This window comes from Lupinus angustifolius, chromosome LG08 (genome assembly GCF_001865875.1).
Source record: "Lupinus angustifolius cultivar Tanjil chromosome LG08, LupAngTanjil_v1.0, whole genome shotgun sequence".
Taxonomy (NCBI): domain Eukaryota; kingdom Viridiplantae; phylum Streptophyta; class Magnoliopsida; order Fabales; family Fabaceae; genus Lupinus; species Lupinus angustifolius.
Window position 1 is genome coordinate 6,240,183 of NC_032016.1, and position 8,550 is coordinate 6,248,732.

The 8,550-nt window shown below is 31.7% G+C and overlaps 1 long non-coding RNA gene across 1 annotated transcript in view; it reads left to right on the forward strand.

The window, feature by feature from the left end:
- Positions 1-7,920, forward strand: part of LOC109354173 — a 20,619-nt gene extending 12,699 nt beyond the window's left edge. The window contains exon 3 of the long non-coding RNA XR_002108515.1: positions 7,832-7,920. This is a non-coding gene — a long non-coding RNA (uncharacterized LOC109354173). The remainder of the gene's footprint in view (positions 1-7,831) is intronic.

Below are 8,550 nucleotides of genomic sequence, written 5' to 3' on the forward strand. Positions count from 1 at the left end.
TGGCTCATGGAAGGAGTAAGCACATTGAAACCAGATTCCATTACCTAAGGGATCAAGTTGATAAAAGAAGAATAAAGCTTGAGTTTTGCAACACTGAAAATCAACAAGCTGACATATTCACCAAGGCTTTGAAGAAAGAGAGGTTTGTGAATCTCAGATGGCAAATTGGAGTGAAGACTATTGAATGAAGGCTGAAATTAAGGAGGAGTATTAGAGGAAATGTAATTCTAGCCTTTATTGTATAATTAGCATAGTTTCCTTATATAGAAACTTTGGTTAGTTAAGTAGGTTGGGAAAACTACTATAAATAGTAGTAGTTGTTAGACTTTGTTTTAGAGTGTGTATTGTATTGGTATGTAAAGATTCATTTCAATACAATAGGTCATTCATTGATATACTTCTTCTTCTTCTCCTTATACTCTTCTTTCTCTTCTTTTCTTAATTTCCATTGCCTCTTTGTTACTGCAAGAAGGAGTGAGTGTGTGCATTGTGTATGCAGCAAGGTGGTTTGAGTTGGCATTGGTTTAACAGGAAATGTTCTCATGAACCCTAAATTTTTAATCCCAGCTTAGTTAATATTACTAGGATTGCCAACTGTGTATACCATTAAGGCATAAATTTAAAAATATAATTAATATGTCTATTTGTATTAAATTTATGTAATATTTTACTAATTATAATTATTCATTTTTACTATTATCTTTCTTATTAATTACATACGAATAAATTAGTAAAAACAATCATCATTATTGCTTTGATTTTCTAAAAAAGACAAATAATTAATATATATATATATATATCATTTGTAAATCAATCAATAATAAATAAAATATCACTTTGTAATATATGTATGTCACTTCCTTATTTAGTATGAAGATTATTAGGAGGATTTAGTAATAGAATATATATTTTGCATATAATAATATTGTAAATGGTTAATCAATATAACAATAGTATTCCCAAACTTATTATCTTTGTTTTATGCTAACTAACAAGAGAATGCTTCTCGATTGTTAGATTTATTATTACACATAAGTTAAATCTGCCTTCATTATTTCACCCAGTGTTGTTGAAACCGGACCGGACCGGATGGTCCGACCGGTCTGACCGCTGACCGGACTTGAAAACGGCTCTGGTTTGCCGTCTTAACCGAATGAGAGTTGGACCGCTTTGAACCGGAAAAAATCCGGTCCGACCATGTTAAACCCGGTTAAACCGGATTAACCCGGGAAGTAAACCGGACGGCTCACTAAAAAATAAAAAAAATGGGACAATGTTCTAATAATTTGTTTTACTACGGTCCAAAAAAAGATAAAGATGTATTATTTCAATATAGTTATACATAATTATTAATTATATAAAGTTTTATATTTATACATAACTATATATTTATAAATAAAAATTATTAATTATGTACGAAATCAGCCGGTCAGACCGGACGGTTTAACCGTTTAAACCGGTTAAACCTAATACGGGACCTCTGCCGGGTTGACGTCCGGCTCGGGTTTCACTACATTGATTTCACCAATTATGAGGCTTGTTTAAACATCTAATGGCATGTACTGAGGTACATAATGCAACCATGTTAGCATACCATCACAGATAAATGTCCCCGTTTTTAATTTAGGTAGAAAGATAAACCGCCCTTTTCTTTAATTTAACAAGAGAAAATGATCATCTTTTTTTAATATCAGGTTTTTTCGTACTAATAAGAATATTCCTTATCTTTTTTGTTGGTGCAGCGGAAATGATCGTTACGCAACATTGGTCACAAGCAATCAAATAAAGGTATAGAATAAATAGAATAGAATAAACAAAAGAATTTGTTAACGAGGTTCAGTCAATTGTGTTTACGTCCCCGGGAGCGCTGAGCGGCTACCAAGATATTATTAGAGAATAATGATTACAAACCCTAACACACCCATGGGCCCACCTGCCCATGGAGTGTTTCTATTTGATGTTTATATCTGATGCAAATTATAACAAGGGACTTGAGTCAAATATATAATATTGGTTACTCTACTCTATTTCAATAGTAGGCAATGTGGACTAACACAATAATATATTTTAAGCATCCCAACAATATCCACCTTGATTGAAATAGACGAATATATGACTCCACCTTGTTCAATGACTAATTCTCTTTAACTGCCCCTACAACATAGACCTTCTGAGTATCCTTAACGAAGTTACCAAGAACCTAGCTCTCCAAACTTGTAGTGCAGTTTCTCGTACCGCCATAAAATGGAACATACTGCTTAGCCACCTATTTCTAGGAAGTCTTTCGATATATTAGAACCTCTACACAAAAGTTAAGCAACAATCGTCCTCTTCAATACTCAGTCAAATTGATCCTTGGAGCTTCCTTGGAAAGCCTCAACTGATACCACCATTGTCTACTTCGACGATCCTAGTTCAAAAGAACTATCATACTCCACCATAAATAGTACACCCACAACACACACCTTGTGTCAATGCTAACTAATGTTTGTGTCACATCCTTGCATCCAAGCCAATGCCCATGTCACCCCTGCATTTCTACCAATGCTCGTGTTACAACTTGCATCAAAGTCAATACCCACTTAACTCCCTGCATCAAAGTCAGTCATTGCCTCTGTACTTTTGTGCATCTGCTAACAATTAACATCCTTCACTATGGCGTCTCAGACATGCCATTAGGATATTTCATTTCTCATCTCAAATGAAAACATTATCTCAACATCTAGAGAGATATTGTCAGCACGTGTCTCTAGCTTAAACTCAACACATGAGTTCCTATCTTTACCTTGATCCTAATCCAGTACATGAACTTTTGGGATTCTAGATCAACACATATATCGACTCCACCACAGTTCCGCCATGTTTTCTTGTCCTTCAACTCATCTACTTTATCCTTGCATAGTACCTTTGATGCACCTTTTCTAGCCATCATGCCTTCACCCTCTTTAGCCATTATCTGTTGTATGGGTTAAGAGTCATCTACCAATTGGCTCTGATATCAAGTGTTGGTGCAGCGGAAGCGATCGTTGCGCAGCGTTGGCCACAAGCAATCAAATAAAGACATATAATAAATAGAATAGAAAAAACAAGAGAATTTGTTAACGGAGTTGACCAATTGTGCCTACGTCTCCGAGAGCGTTGAGTAACTACCAAGATATTATTAGAGAATAAGGATTACAAAACCTAGCACACCCATGGGCCCACCTGCCCATGTGGTGTTTCTATTTGGTGTTTATATCTGGTGCACATTATAACAAAGGACTTGAGTCCAATATATAATATTGGTTACTCTACTCTATTCCAATACTAGGCAATGTGGGACTAACACAATAATATATTTCAAACATCCCAACAATCTCCCCCTCAAGTGTGGGTACCACACACTTTCCGGTTCGCTCCCCCTTAAGTCCACCATGTCTGAGTCAAACTATCGGCTCTAATACCACTTGTTGGATCAGACTGTGACCGGGGAGCCTCCAACCACGGGGGAGTTCCATTGTTACCAGAGTATAGGAAGAGTGGAGAGCCACAAGTGAGACACTACATCTTCAACCAAAACCTAAGGCATTAGTTTCATAGGTCTTTCCTTCTTATAAACTCTTTCACTTTTCTTCGCATATCCAGTTGATCCATACCCTCTGGTTTATTCTCACGCAGCGCCTTTGATAGACTTTGTTGAGCCAACACATCCTTAACCCTCCTTTGCCAGAATCCGAAATTACCAGTTTCATCGAACTTCCCCACCTCGAATTTGGCACATGGGTCAAGCATCCCCAACAATTTTATGTAAGAAATTAATCTCTTTTGGATACATGGATGTCTCTTTCAATAAATGTCGCTTATAGGAATTAATCACTTGACATTTTGGTCATCCTAAAGATCTAATGTGCTGATTGTTTCTTATTTGTGCCAAAAGGAGTGATAATAATAAGTATATATAAAATATTTTAACTTTCAAATTGTTATGCTCCTTGTGTGCTGGAACCCAACCATCATGTCGTTGATGAATATTTATGTCGACATGACTTATATTCACACACTTGCAATAGAAGGGCCATGGGCCTTCCCTATAAAATTGTGGATAAAAAACAATAATTGGCAATAATATAAAGAGAATGAAAACGAAATAAGGGTAGATCCAAAAGTAAAGGAAAGTAAATAGACCAATAATGGTTGTACCAATCAAACAGTACCAAGGAAGAAATTAACACAGACTCTGCGATGGGAAGTGATCTTTATATTTGTTACCTTGTAAAACTTATCACTTCATTAAAAAGAAGGATGAGAGTCTCAAACATGGCATGGGTAAATGCAGAACTAAACTTCAATGGTTACTTAAACTTGCATTGTTAGCTAGCTTTGTAATAAAAATGGTACTCTAAATAATTCATGGTCCTAATTTTCATGCAAAAAAACATCACTTCATAACAGACCTAGCAGTAAATTAAAACATTGTTTCTTCTTATAAAAGTGTCTCTACCCTCCCATGTCTTCACTCCTAAGGGAAATAAAGAAAAAAGATGAAGGGTAAGGTCATTTCAATGCAGAACTAGCTATTACTAGTTTATAAATGTATTCAGAGATAAGGAAGCCCTAGTTGGTACATAAAATTGATTTCTGGTATATAGGACAGGTAGCAAAGTATCATAACATAAAACAAGTGGACCCTATGATAGTCCATGCCTTTAGTTTACTCCATTGATGATTCTCAACCAATAAAACGGATATAGTCCCATCACAATGATGGACCCCGTTTTCTTACAACGTGGATCCCCCTTAGCTGTTCCAGTGTAGCAGAGCTGCAATCATGTGTAGAGAAGATACCAAGCTTTTTAGACCCTGGTTTGTGATGTTTGTCCTTGAATCTATGGCCCTAATGGTCCCAAACCTGTAAAAAAGGAGAAATACTTGTGTTTGGGGATCATATTAACCTGCAAATAGATTCTCTTTGGTTTGGGGTGCATTAAACTGTCAAAATACTCGTATATTATAGTATATTATAGGTATATTTAATTAACATATTCAAAATATTTTTTATACTTGTACTATTATTATAGACTACTAATTAATAATATATTTTAAAATATGTTATTTTAATTTTTTTTATTTAATTTGCATCATTTACTATCTAATTTAGTAATTTGGTGGTGTCAAAGTAAAAAGAAGTTGGATTATTCAACTTTTTTTTTTTGAAGATTTTAATTGAACAATTTGGGTTATTCAAGATTTTTTGAAGCCCATAGAAGTGAAAAATATTTTGGATTGTTCAAGTAAGTTCATCATCACTCAATACTTAGTCCTATCAAAATTCTAATTTCATTCCAATCATGGAATTGTCTATCTCACCATCTTCTTCTTTATTGTCTTTGTCTTCTCTAATAAGTTGTTGAAGTTGTATCATTAGAGTTATGATGACTTGAAGTTGTATCATTGGAGCTATGTAGTTATTTTATAACTTCAAACCGATACTTCAAGATTTAAATTTTCACTTTAAATTGGTTGTATAAATTTTCCCTTATAATTTGTAGCTTAAAGTTCATTTTTAATTGTACAATTTAAGATAACTAATATCATAAAATATATGTGCAGGTTGTTAAATTTTAAATAAAAGTAATAGAGTAATTCAAGAGAGGGGCACATAATAACCCACAAGGTCTAATATGATAACTTTTCATAATTATTATATTAAAGATTTAATTTCTACCATGCATATATATTGTAAGAACTTTATTAGTATAGACAAAACTCACTTCTTAATGTCTCAATGTTACTTGTCATAGGTGTTAACTGCACAAAATAATGCTAGATATGTATAAATTTAAAATATATATATATATATATATATATATATATATATATATAAAGAAGGTAAAAAAAATTCCATAAGTGAATAATATATATTTTTCTTTAAATGGCATACGTTTGAATTAGCTTGGAAGCTAGACTATTACAATAATCAGTTATATGAATATATTTAATGATTGACAAAAAATCTATTTGGCTTTCATGACTGTATAAAAAAATTACTTTGCTATAGTAAAATACTAATAAAAAATATGAAGTTGTCCGGTAATCTCTACATCATGATTCGTTTCCATGGCGACCAGATTTATATGATTAAGTGTATAATGAGAATCCTTCAAGTAATATTTATTTATACAAATGAATCTAGATGTCACTGTTAAACTATGTTTAAGATATTAGAATGTCTTATACTTAATTCAATACGCATTGATGTGTGCTCATTATCCACTAATTAATGGTAAATTATGTTGCTTCTAAAGAATATCTTGCTATTGGTTCAATAATTGTAATATCACATTAATTATGTGGAATATCCACAATAATAATTACTATATTTGTTTCTTTTTAATTGTCCTTTTTAGTAAATTAGTTTTTTGTTGTTTATATGTCTTCAGAAAATAAGTGTGGATGTTTTTTTAATTATGCTTCAAACTAATTAATAAGATAGATAGTAAATGAAAATGAATGACTATAATTATAATACTGAAATAAAAAAACATTATAATTTATTATTATATTTATATTTTTTAATTTGGCGACTGAGTTAAATAGAGTCATAGATTGAGGAATATGTCAATTTTGAAAAGTTATACAATCAGAATAATCATTAGTGAGCTAATGAGATTAAACTGTGTGTTTTCATCTCAAAGTGAATGGTCAATTTATTTATTCACATTATCACGGTTTGTTTTACTATCCAGAAGGTAGACATTTGCATATTTTGTTTAGTTACTTCCACTTGATAATCACACGTGGATTAACTATAAATAATTTTCTCTTTCATTGTCAACATCAACCAATAATTTGCGTTATGATGGGTGTTTTATGCTAAAGACACCGAAGAAAGAGTTTATAATCACTAATCAGTGATCAGATAGAAAAGTCAACGTACAAAGGGTAAAACCGTACTTCTAAGAGTGATAAGAAAAATAACCGGGGCGGAGTAACTAAAATGAGACTATTTTTTACTTGAAAATTATTAGAGTATTGTAGGTTATTGATTAGATTAATCACTTCAGAAAATTATGTACATTGTATTTTAATTTCAAGAATTAAATAGAATCTAATAATTCATATTAATTGTTCTCATATTTTATTATAATAATTCTTTTTAGAGTTCCCATCTCTTTACTTCCTTTAATTATTTTCCTCAAAATTGCTTGACTTTTCTTTAGCCGGAAAATGAGGACCATGACGAATCACGGATAAATTACTTGTCTCCAACAGTTTTTTGTTCTCTATTCTATGCCAAATATGATATTACTTTTTATTTTTAAATTTTCTTTTATTCAGTATTAATATGTAATTGACTTAAACAGTGAGACTTTCCAGGATCACTCAGTGAAACTAAACACAATGAGACTGGATTTAGTTTTTTGTACCCGTTGTTTTGGTAACGTCTGACTAAAAGCATATTAATCAAATAGAGGAATGTGTTTTATTTGCTTGAAAATGAAAAAAATTGTAGTACTTAAGAAAATAGGAAATATTTTAGTAATCAATAATATTACTATTCCAAGTTAAATTATTTTCATAAAGGATCATATTAGCATTATGTATCTAAATATTTAAACCAAAAACCTAGAATTTTATTATATTCATACAATTTCATTTTAAGAGTATTTCGGACAATTTATATTATATATTATTTTTTCAAAATTTAATGAATTTTCTTTTTCTTCACATCTGCTGGTCTCATTCATTAATTAACTTTTATTCTTCAAATAGTATTCATCTTCTTTCTCATATAGCAAATGCACTATGCAGAATATTTGAAAAACATGTCCATAAATACAAACAAACATAGAGGTGTAAATGATTTGAGCGGTTCATTAATTAACTTAAATAAACAAGACTAAGATTAAACCTAGACTCAACCGTATACATGATTCAAACTCATAAAAAGAGCTTATACGTATGTAAGAGACTCAACATTAAAAGTTTATTAGCAGCTCATGTGCGCATGTGTGTGCGCACTCGGATTTAGAAAACATAGCCAATCAATGACTATTTTATCATGTTCTTGCTAATTCATATTACATATCATTTAACCATACAGAACCACTGCAAGATGTGAACACTGAAACTTGATTTTCCTGATGTGACTTAGTCTCCACTATTGATTTCAATATTAGAATGGGATTTGCAGAGAATTTAAGAAAATTTCTCAATTTTTTTGTAAATCCTCTTCCAATGTTGAAATCATGAGTGGAGACTCACTTTAAATGACATGTAACTTGAATTAACAAAAAATGGAGAATGGAAGAAAATAAACATAGACCGACTATGTTTTCTAAATCCAAGTGTGCACGCGCATACACATATGACTATATGAGCTACTAACAAGCTTTTAATGTTGAGTCTATTACATACATATAAGCTATTTTTATAAGCTTGAATCATGTATACTATTGATTGGTTTTACCTTAGTCTTGTTTATAAGGTTTTTTTTTATGAGTGCATGTCACTAAAACTATATAGTTTAATTAAAATTAGATCTCCTATGGACCTTAGTTCAACACGCCG